The sequence below is a fragment of the Peromyscus maniculatus genome, chromosome 9 (assembly GCF_049852395.1).
Source record: "Peromyscus maniculatus bairdii isolate BWxNUB_F1_BW_parent chromosome 9, HU_Pman_BW_mat_3.1, whole genome shotgun sequence".
Classification (NCBI taxonomy): domain Eukaryota; kingdom Metazoa; phylum Chordata; class Mammalia; order Rodentia; family Cricetidae; genus Peromyscus; species Peromyscus maniculatus.
Window position 1 is genome coordinate 112,357,340 of NC_134860.1, and position 12,183 is coordinate 112,369,522.

The window sequence follows — 12,183 nt, forward strand, 5'->3', positions numbered from 1 at the left end:
TTAGGGGCTGCATCTAAAGAAAACTGTCTCTCTCCCCAAGCCACCATCAATTGTCAGTAGCTCCTCAGATAGAGATGGGATATCATGAGTCCTCCCCCATCCATACTGGAACTCGGGCTGGCTTGATCTTCTGCATGTCTTGTGCAAACTGTCACAGCCACTATGAGTTCATATGGCCAGTGATCCTGTCACATTTGGAAAACAGTGTTTTATAGTAAACATCTACTACCTCTGGATCTTATGGTGTTTCTGCTTCATTTTCCATGATGATTCTTGAGCCTTAAGGAATGGGAGATGTGATATATGTGTCCCATTTAGGACACATATATACTCTAGTTCCTTACTTTCTGAATTTTGACCAGGTAGGGAGACTCTGTTTTGATCACCATCTATTGCAAAAAATAGGTTTCTCTGATAAGGGTTGAGAGCTGTATACATTTATAAACATAAAGATAAGTGTTTAGAGATCAATGTGCTACTGTGTCCAATTAGCAGAATAATAGCAATAAGTTCTCCCAGAGGACCTATGATCTACCTGGTTGGTCATGGGTTCAGGGCTCATTAACAATATGCGGCATTAGTTCTGGACCTTAAATTTAAGAAGTTGGTTACTCCCAAAACATTTGTTCCACGATGGTTCCAATGAGCATGTCTTGTCAGGTCAGTGGTTATTGTAGCTTGCCAGATTAATAGCTGGGTATTATTGTTGACTTCCTTTCTCCCTTACCGAAGTACATAGCATCTTATGGTAGTGTGAAAGCTATCCAATAGGAATATTGCTTCTTGGTGAGGACCAGCTTGATTTTTTTCCATGGCCTATGATTCACATATATGCTATCTTGAGCAATAGGATCTATGTTGTGGGATAATCTTTTTGTGTACTGTGAATATGTGTCATTCTGATTTGTTTAATAAAAAGCTGAATGGGCAATAAGCTAGGAAGGATTTCCAGGCACACAAGACATTGGGAAGAAGAAGGGGGAAATCACCAGCCAGATGGAGAGGGAGCAGCATGGAGTAAAGGTAATAAAGCCATGAGACAGAAAGTAGATTGATAAAAATGAATTAATTTAGTTGTAAGAGGTAGTTAGTAATAAGCCTAAGCTATTGGCTGAACTTTATAACCAATAATAAGTCTCTGTATCATTATTGAGAAGCTGGCAGTTTCAACAAAAAGGTCCGACTACAACTCTATACCACTATTGGGCACATACTCAAAGAAATCTACCCCTTTCTGGATTCATAACTCTTTATGTTTCCTTCTTAAACATAGGGTGACCTTTCTGAGGCATCACTTGTTTAGCACCACAACCTACTCACCCAGTCAACACACAGTTCTGTATCTCTACCATCACTTCTATTAGCATGAACACATGCTGAACCCTTATCATCTTAAGAAGAAAGCCTCCCTGTGTCTATGTCTACTTTTTGACTTTCATTTCTTTGTTATCTCAATGAACAATATCCCATTTTTCCAAGTGACCTGAAGGAAACCCCTAGAATCGTCTTTGTTTTGACTCTTCATCCTTTACAGGAATCTCATCAGCATGCTCAGGAAGCCCTAACTCGAATACTAGCCACAACTGACCACTTGTACTTCCCCAGGACAAGGACTTCCTACCTTCAACAGCATCCAAGTCCTTGCCAGGTATTACAAGGTCCTGCACGATCTAAACCAAGTCTCTCCTGCAGCCACACACCAGCCTTACTCATTTTCCTGAAACACACCAGCCAAGCTTCTGCTTCCTTACTTTATGTTACTACCGTCTGAAGGAAAGGGCTGACTTCAGGCAGACAGAGTCCTCCTCCTCTTTGATCATGTGTCAGTTTCATCTCCTCAAAGCCTACCTGGAACCCTTATCATATTGACCTTCTCTCTCTCTCTCTCTCTCTCTCTCTCTCTCTCTCTCTCTCTCTCTCTCTCTCTCTCTGTGTGTGTGTGTGTGTATTAAATAGGTAATTCCTCACATATCTGTATGTCATTCTTGTGCAGGGGCCCTGTTACTCTTCTCCATATCATTCCAAATTCAGTATATGCACTGCCAAAGCAAGTACCTGCAGCATATGTCTATATGTATATTTATTACTATGTTTTGCTACTATCACATATCTTTTACTTATCTATCACTTGTTTTATTATATATTTATTTCTTGATTTGTTGTCTTCACCTTCATATAATGGAGGCTCCTCAGGGGCAGGGCATTTTATTTATCTTGGCCACTGCTCTATTGTTTGTGTTATTACATAGTGAATCCTCAAGCAGCACTGTACCTTTATTTAGGGTTCTTATATAACACTAATATGAGTATTTTTTAATATACCACGTAGCATTAATGGGCAGTAAATATCCCAATACACTAGCAAAGCAAACAATGTAGTTGTCTCCCTTTCCTCACAGAGTTTCCATTTAACTCCATCCATGGGTGTTTACCACATGGACACAGTGCATACATGGGGCAGGTCATAAAAGGCCACACAAGATTCCTAAAGTTCCTGTCCTTGCAAAGTGCAAGCACTGCTAATACAGAAAGATGAGATAAATAGGGAGAGTACAGGGAGTGTTCTATAACATGAGAATGTGTGCTGGAGCTTCAGAATGCAGATGGCTTGTCTCTGGAAGAAAATACTGCTACAGCATTAGCTGTCAACTCCCTGGATATGATGGTGCCTCCCTGTAATGCCAGCACTCAAAAGGCTGAGGCAGATGACTGCCACGCAGTGGAGGCCAACCTCACAGTGCAGCCAGTTCCATACCAGTCTGGGCTACAGTGGAAGGCTCTGACACACCCTAAGAAACTCAGAGAGAAAAAGGAACTGTCTACTAATTCTAGATCTGAAGGAAAAGGAAAAGCTAATGAGTTGAGATTAGAATATTGTTGGTTTTTTTCCCATTTGTATGCAGGCAGTGGAAAAATTAAAATAAATGGTTACCAATGCCTCAATAGTGGCTGCCCAGAAAAGTATATGTATTTATCCTAATCCTTGAAAACTCATTTTTCACTTCAGATTATATATATTCAAATACTTGGGGTTCTTTAAAGGTCAAGAAAATATTTACACATGTACTAACTAGGAAGCTTTTTGATAATTTGTATCAGATTATGATGTATGGTACCAAATCCATCTAATCCAGTAAACAATTACTAAGAAAATACCATATACATAAAGGTAAGCAGATCAGAACCTCTGTTGTACATACAAGGATGTGGTATTCTGTGAAGAACACAAAATCTAAAGGCAAACAATTGAAATACGAATAGACGAAAATGTATTTAAGGAATGATTCAAAAGGTTATGAAAGTGAAGGAGGACATGCAGATTATTGGCTGGCTAATTGAGTTTGCCACATAGGCAGCTGGTAAGCAACCTAATTACTAAGGTCATTGAGAACTTAAAAGAAATTTTCAGGTGCCTGGAAATCACTGGAGATACAAAGCAAAAAGCTGAAAGAGGACAGAATGTTTAAAAAATAAAAGGTGAGTTATGGAAGAGAAAACAAGCAGCTTTGCCTCTGCTCAGCCGAGACTGAAACTGGAATTTACTAATGAAGAGCAAGAAGAAATTTGTGTTCTTATTTATATTTGAAGACAAAATGAACAGTAGATTATGAGTCTTTACTCATGACCATCAAAGATAAAGTCACAAGTTCCATATGCAATCTTGTTGGGGAACCCGGATGACAGCACATTTGCTTTTGTGTGTTCTCTAACAACAGATTTGAACAATAATTCAAAAACAAATTTGACTGATGCACTCTTTACTATGGGCTAGAACATTTTAGAGACAGTTTCTCTATTGTCTTCTCGATCTGTTAGTCATGTGAAAATTAGACGCCTACTCATATTTAGTAAAATGAAACTTTCATCACAAGTGTACCTAATTCCAGGAATTTTTTTTGCGACAAAATGTTCTTCGTTCCCAGCATGTTATATGAAAATTGTAATCAGATCTCAGGCTGATTCCTTATAACATAGTGCCATCTAGAGATTAAAGCTGATGTTGCTGCAAGCTGCATTAACTTGAATCAGTTTCTGAATTATAACATTGTATTTTATTGGGAATATGTTTAATAGGGCATTTTTAAGTGCCCATTACAGTCTATCTTTATGGAATGAATTTAAAATAAATTAATGACTGCATAGGTGAATGCAATAATGCTTTGTCTAAGAGTTTCACAATATACTATGACATCGAAAGAAGCTATATTTCAGTATAGGCACAGCAATTTAAGTTTTGTAAGGAGCCATAGTCAAACCTCTACAAAGAAGCAAGACAGTTTTCTTCATATATATATAACATGTTTGTAAAGTAGCTATGAGTGAGGCCCTGTACTAACCGTGTATATCAGTCCCCTGAGTCCTTTATCACAATGACACACTAGCATGGCAGCTCGAAATAACAGAAATGTCCTCTCACACAGTTCTGAGCACAGAAGTCTAAAGTCACGGCACCCAAAGGCCAAATGCTCTCTAGAGGCTCTAGAGCAGACACTTCCTCCTCACCTCTCACAGTTCCTGGTGACTGGGCAGTCTTCTTCTTCTTTGGCATTTGGCCATATCTTTGCTTCTGTCTACTTATCTCCTTCTTCCTGTGACTCAGTGTGACTGCATGGCTCCAATCAGTACTTTTGCCTCTGTGCTCTGGGGGTATTTCCCACTCTGGGTCTTTTCTCTGTGTATCTTGCTAGGACAGTTGTTGGATTTGAGCTCTTCCTGGAGAATCCAAGATGACATCTTCACTTGAAGACCTTGATTACATCTGTGAAGTCTCTTTTTGCCAAGTAAGGTAACATTCTTTAGTTCCAGGAACTTAGTGTCGACTTGTCTTTAAGATGGTTACCACTCAACACACCACATTCTGGTTCTTTTAAAGGAAAACTAAAGTTTTCAGTTCATTTAACTTTATCACACAATTGAAAGGAAAGTTTATTGTGGTGGTATTGTTTTCCCCAAAATATTGTATAAACTAATAAACTTATCTGGGGTCAGAGAACAGAAAGCCACTAAATACTTAAGATAGGCAGTGGTAGCACACGCCTTTAATCCTTGCATTCCAGAGGCAGAAATCTACCTGTTCAAGGATACAGCCAAGCATGGTGACCCATGCCTTTAATCCCAGGGAGTGATGGTAGAAAGCAGAAAGGTATATACGGTGTGAGGACCAGAAACTAGAAGCATTTGGCTGGTTAAGCTCTCAGGCTTCTAGCAGCAGTTCAGCTGAGACCCATTATAAATGAGGACTTAGAGGCTTCCAGTCTGAGGAAACAGGATCAGCTCAGGAACTGGTGAGGTGAGGAAGCTGTGGCTTGTTCTGCTTCTCTGATCTTCCAGTGTTCACCACAATAACTGGCCTCAGATTTGATTTTATTAATAAAACCTGTTAAGGTTCCTGCTACAGTTATGGTCATAGATGACATGGTACAATTGATATTTGGGGCCAGAAAAGTGTGTATTGTGCTGACCACCTAATGTGTTTAGAGAGCAGCCTCCCTGGCCTCGCCCCATGGAATGCCATCAACTAAAAATGTCTTATAATAACACTCTAATCATTGACGTTGCAATCAGCTGAGTGAGGCAGTGAGGACAGAGTTCTAGAGTGGAGTTGAATTGGAAATGACACAACACAGGATGTGAAAGTCCTTGTGCTGCACGTGGAGAAATGTTGATATATCTGCGTATTAAAATGGGCTGGGTAAAGAAGGATAGCATGTAGGAAATGCTAGGGAAGCCAGAAACACCAGCCAGTCAGACCATCTAAGAAACAGTCTTGTGAAGTGATAAGTTCAGGTGTCAAGGTGATGATGATGGGAATTTAAAAATATTAGTAAGAAAAAAGATGTTGGTTTTTCACTAAGGTATATGGTAAAAGTGGGGTGGGAGGGGTACAAGAGAAAACTCACAGGTAAGAGCAACTGACAGCAGGGTTGTTTCCTTGAGACAGATCAGGAAGTCCACAGAGAAACGAAGGGGATGGGCTGGCGGGAAAGTTATATACGCACATCACGAAGCGGGAAGACCCATATATTTTTAGATCAACTTTGCATCCTTTTTTTTTTTTTTAAAAAAAAAAAAAGATGCTAGGTGAGAAAGAAATTAAAAGAATATAGTTTAATTTGTAATTAAATTAAGAGTGGCTAGCTAGAAACTATTCCCATAGAAGTTCACAAAATCTTCAGGGTCACTGGAAAAGGTCATTTTGAAAACTGGAAAACAAAGGCTTTTCTTTTTCTGAAGTGACTCTTATTTGGGGCTGAACAGATAGGCAATTGCCAACCACCACTTTGTTCTTGCTCTGACCTAAAAACCACTATCCCTTCGTTCACAACCAAACCAACTTCAGATCCACAGCTACTTTAACACAGCAAGTCATTTTGAGAAAACAGTTTGTTTAAAAAAAAAAAGTAGAAATCTTTCAAGGCTGATTTTTTTTTTCTCATTGTTGCCAATAGTTTAAGCAAACTGGCTATTAGTGACTTGAAAAGATAATTGTCTAGTTACTTCAGGTTTTTTTTTTCTTTTCTGTCTTCCTTTTAATTTTCTATTTGGCAATTCTTAGACTGTCATCCTCATAGTATTTTAAGTTACAAGGTACCACATATGAGTTTTTTAAGGGTAGAATATTGTATGACTAATTAAAGAATGATTTCATTTCAAAAAATAATCACTAAACTAAAAGTTACTTCATGAAGAGCAGAAATAACTCAAACTCCAAATACGCCTTCAGGAAGGCGGGTGTCTTGTTCCACCACCGAAGTCACTGTCCCCTCTGTGAGCAGAGTGGTTCTGGGTGTGTCATTTGCAAACAGCTTGTAATGGAGTTACAGAGCTACGGCAACCTTCCAGTTAACCTGTGTGCTAGCTGTGTGAGCTGAGAGGAGGAACTGCACTTTCAAACCAGGTGATGATGGCACACGCCTTTAATCCCAGCACTCGGGAGGCAGAGGCAGGAGGATCTCTGAATTCAAGGCCAGCCAGGTCTACAGAGTGAGATCCAGGACAGCCAGGGCTACACAGAGAAATATTTTTACTGCAGTCTGACAGAAGAGTGTGAAGAGGAATTAATGAATGATGTCTCCTAGATCTGTACACTCGGCCGCTGACATGAAGGGGCTTTGGGTATACTGCTGAGACACAAAGTCAGTTGTTCCTAGTCTAATTACCATCTTGACTGGTTCACAGGATGCCCAGATCTTCTCTACAGTAACATTTGAGTTGGTAGACCAAGTAAGACAGGCTGTCCTCCTCCCAGTGTTGAGCAAGCCTCTTGCAAAGCACGGAAGGGTTGGCAGAAACGAACAGTGCAAGAAGGACTCCACTTTCCTGTCTTTGAGCTGAGAGCTCCCTTCATCTGCTCTCCCTCTCCCTAGCCCTGTGCACTGCAGATCTTAAAACATTGCAGCTTCCACTGCTGAGTGAAGCAATACAATAAAAACAAGTAACCTGTCGGTTCTGGTTCTGGGACAAACTCTGAGCAAATAAGCTAATGTATCCAATCAGTCTTTGTTTTTCTTTTAAATTATGTTGTAGGGAATGTGAGATGTTTGTCTTATTCGTGAGGCACAATATCATAAAAATAATCTACATTTTTTTGTAAATCCTAACATAACCCCCTTTCATAATGTAAAGATGTTTAAGCAATACAAGAACCACAAAGGAACCTGGTCCTTACGTTCAGAGTGAAAGACAAATAAACAAATGGATATTTGTCACAATTTAGGGATAGCATCCTTTTCCTTGTTATATATAAAGTCTGACTTGGTGGCACACATCTGTAATTCCAGCACTCAGGAGACTGAGGCAGGAGAGCCACTGCACCTTCGAGGTCAGACAGAGAATAGCCAGGAATACGTGAAAAGACTGTCTCAAAACAAACAAAAAACTAAAACTGAATGAGGAATTTTCAAGACCTCTATGTTTCTGAATATGTCAAGTGGAAACCTATGGGGCCTGGGAGAGAACATCAGAGTCTTTCTGCCACATTGCATAATCCCAAGAAGAAAGAAAGTGTCTCTTTAATGTGATTGGATAGCAGAGCTCAAGATAATTTGTCCCTAATGTATGCTGAAGATTGTCAAAGGTTTATCTTTTCAGGGCTTTTAAATTCTCGTGAACAATATAACCTTAATAAAAACAAGAAGTGATCAGTTGTTACTTTACCACAGCAGAATTCGTTGGTTGCTTAGCAATCTTTTCGATTCATGTCCTCTCTACACTTTTTCCTCCGGTTAGGAACTGTCAGGTTCCAAAGAAACCCCGACAAGGCTCCTTCAGTACTGGTGGCTCCTCCCAGCACTTTCACCCTGCCCCCCTACCTTAAACCTCCTCAGCCCAGGAGCTGAGCTTAGCATCCCCCTGCTTCTGGATCCTATACACCCAGCCATTTCCACCATATGCTCTCTTGACCTCTTCGTCCTCAGCTCCTCTTCTGGTCTGCTTCCCCTCTCTCCTCTTCTCTTCCTCTTCTTGTTCTCCACACTCTCTCTCTCTTCTCATGGCCTTGTTCAGTCTGGACCCTTCCAGATGCCTCTGGCGGCACTCTCCTTCATATCTATAATAAAAAAAACTTCTCCTCAACCATATCTTGGAGCAATCTTGTCCACATTTTCATTCAGACAGCACAAAATACCCAGGTCAAAAAGACAGGGGCAGAACCATAGGCCCGAGAATATCCCTTAAATTAAGCATTAAAGACAGACGGTGGAGACAGATAAGACCTATAAACGAGATCTTTGAGTTTCTGAGACCTTGATTTGAAAGACAGCCTAACTTATCAGTTAAGAATACAAACAACTGATACATCTACATCACAACTACTGCATCTAAGGCTAAGGAATTATTGTGTATGGGGTGGGGGTGAGGGGTATGGGGGGTGGGAGTGGGGGTTTATGGCAAGAACTTCGGAGGAACAGGGAGATTGCTGAGAGAAACCACACCCATGAAGAAGTCTCTCCAACATGGCTGCCTGAACAAGACTTGAACAAGGACAACCATGATAGACATATAAATATAGAGAGTGGAGTATGATAGGCATGTAAATATGGAGAGTGGAGTGCATGTTCAGGAGGCCTCAACCTGCACAAAGAACTACAGACAACTCAGGAATTCTGAGAGCAGGAGAGACAGCCCTCCCTTGGGAAGAGCACACCAAGTGGTTATCCAACACCAAATGGCCAGCCCTGAAAACACACACATACAAATAACAGTGTGCAGAGTATGCTGACGGATCAGGTTGTATTTAGGGGAAAATATATGTGCATACATACACACACACACATAGATTATATACAACAACAACTAAAGAAAAAGAGACCATGGATTTGAAACAGAGCAAGGGAGTAGCACATAAGAAGATTCAGGGGGAGAAAGGGAAGGAGGAAATCATACATCCTAACTTCAAAAGACTAAAAAAGTTCTTAGCGCCAGACATTAAAAATTGCAGCTCTGCCATGTGCAAATCATCTAGTCTGGATGCTTCTCTCAATTTAAGCTCTTATTAACTTGCTCATCAATGAAAAGACAACGAGCTGCTCTTGAGGGAAGGATTGGATTTACCGAGAAGAGAATTCACCAGCCACTGTAGTGTACTGACTCTCACAGCTCCTTTATCCTAGGTGGATTTAATGTCTTATGTCACATTTTGTGATAATTTTCCATTTAATGCTATTATTGTAACTGATGTTAACAGTATTTACATGGAGACTGTATTATGAAATAAGATAAAACCTTATGCCACTGCCTTCTGTAATATTCACTTCATCAACTGAAGACCACTGAGTTTTCCTATGTGTCTTTTTAAAAACCATATGCTGAGTTAAGGGTGAGCAATGGAAATTATTCCTTTTTTGATTCTCAAACAAAAAATAAAAGCAAAGATGCCAAAACCTTGAAAAATCTGTTACATAAGTCATTGAAGTGTTTTATGTTTGATGATTTGACAAAATTTTTAATTTATGGTTTATTGTTATATTTTTATAAAACTGAATACAGGTTATTCTTTGAACATATAAATAAAAACAAAATAAAAATTAAATTTAGCTATTTATTTCCTCTTAAATTTTTACTGTACAGCAGGCACATTGATATCCCTCACGGTTTGTGGTAAACTCAACTTTAGTATACGTGGAGGAAATCTTAATTTCTTTGCATTTTTTAGATACGATTTTAAAGCCTCTCCCCCTGCCCCTCCTCCCCCTGCCCCTCCTCCCCCTGCCCCTCCTCCCCCCTGCCCCTCCTCCCCTCCACCCACCCTCCATGCACATGCACGTGCAGTTGGACAAGCACCACAGTGCGCAGGTGCAGGCCGGAGGACCAGCTGGAGGAGCCGGGTATCTCCTCCAGCACGTGATTCCTGGGGATTAAAGTCACGTCACCGGTTCGGCAGCAAGCACCTTTCCCAATGAGCCTCATGCTGGCCATAGACACAAATGTAGTGTTCCGTTTCCATGAAACGTGTACAATTTACATACTGGAATCAAAATGAACTCTTAGGGTTTTTCTCATGAAAGAGAACACCTGCTGACAGAGACTTTTCTGCGCATTGATTTGCTATCTGTGATTAGTGTTAAATAGTCTTGAATCATTTCTCTCTAACAAAAGTATTTTCTATTTTACACTGAAGTTTACCACATTCCAGAAGCTGCAAGGTCAAGTATTTCAGGTAGTATAGGTGCTAAAATAAAGTCAGTTCGGAAACTCTGACTCTCAAACATTTAAAACACCATCTGAAAGTCTTTGCCAGGGATGTAAACTGTTCCACATTCTCCTATGCTGTAAATGTGACATTTTTAAATTAAAACATTAAATCATTGTTTCACATTTATCAAAGGAGAATATCTTAGTGATGTATGTTATCACCACCCCATTAAACGGAACAGTTCCTCTTTACCATTCAGAAATTTTACGTGCTTTCTGTCTCCCGCATAGTTCTGTTTCACTCTTCCACTGTAGTGGGGTGCTATATAGTGTATTACATTTAAAAATAAAAATCACGAACGCTTTTTGTTGCTCATGTCAGATTTGTCTGTAATTAACACGTGTGTGTGTAACTTTAATATTTGCATCCCATTGACAAGCTAATCAAAACAACAAATATATTGCAAATCCCAACAAATACGAAACAACGGTGTACTGGGAATGCATCTCTTCCATGAGAGAGATGGGACTGCGCGTCTTTTTTCAGTTGCTCTGTGTTTCATGAAACAGCATCAGTTCTACAGTAATTTTGTTATCTAACAATTCGAACCATTCAAAATCCTACATAAATGAGCAGACAAGAAGGACTGCTTTGTCATTGCAGTGCTACTACATTTTCTTAACTCTTTCTGACTTGTCAAAATAACAAAATGGACCTTGGGGAACAGCTCAGCTGATCAAGTGCATGCCATGCAAGCGTGAGGACCAAATCTGATCCCCAGACCCTTGCAAGAACAGTTGAGTGTCGTGTGCACGCTCGTGTCATGGTGCTGAGGAGCTGAGACCCTCACTGGCCAGGCAGCCTAGCCTACTTAGTGAGTTCCAGAGAGACCCTGTCTCAGAAAACAAAGAGTATGTATGATACTGGCAACTGAGAAATGATAGCCAAGTGTGACTTCTGATCTCTGCAGGCACGCCGTATGTATACACACACATCTGCACACGTCTGCATATGTGTATACACATACACAGGTAAAAAGAACACATGATGTCTTCATTAAAAGATTATTTTTTAAAACTCTTCGATCTCTGTATCAAATTTTCTTCCAACTTTGTTTAAAAAACAAACAAAACAAAACAAAATCAAAAAACCACTTTAAGTGCAGAAGAATTGTTTCCAATCATTCTTATATTCAATTTCTGATAAGAAAGCTGGTCTTTAAGAAACTATACCTACTGGCTATTAAGGAGTTTTGTTGCTTCTACATAAAGAAAATTTCTAGCTAAGAGGGGACAGAACAGATTGAAAAAACAAAGCTATTGTTGAGTTCATTCTTTCTCCACAAGTAATTTTTAATGAAACACTTCTGTGCTATTGAAATTTTTGAATGCATTTTCATAAAATGAAGAGCTTGGCATTTAACTCATGTGATTTAATTGATGGACTCGTTCTTATGGTCTACTGGGCCAATAAACTCAATGTTTACTTGTAAAAATAAAATATTGAGAATATCATTTTTATTTGTGTAATGCTATATTTGTTACTGTTGG

General features: G+C 39.7%; 1 non-coding gene across 1 annotated transcript; it reads right to left on the bottom strand.

Annotated features, from left to right (window-relative positions):
• Positions 1 to 1,948: 1,948 nt before the first annotated feature.
• On the bottom strand, positions 1,949 to 2,055 carry LOC121832509 (U6 spliceosomal RNA). The gene has a single exon (XR_006076152.1). It is a non-coding gene; the product is annotated as a U6 spliceosomal RNA (small nuclear RNA).
• Between the last annotated feature and the right edge of the window lie 10,128 nt (positions 2,056 to 12,183).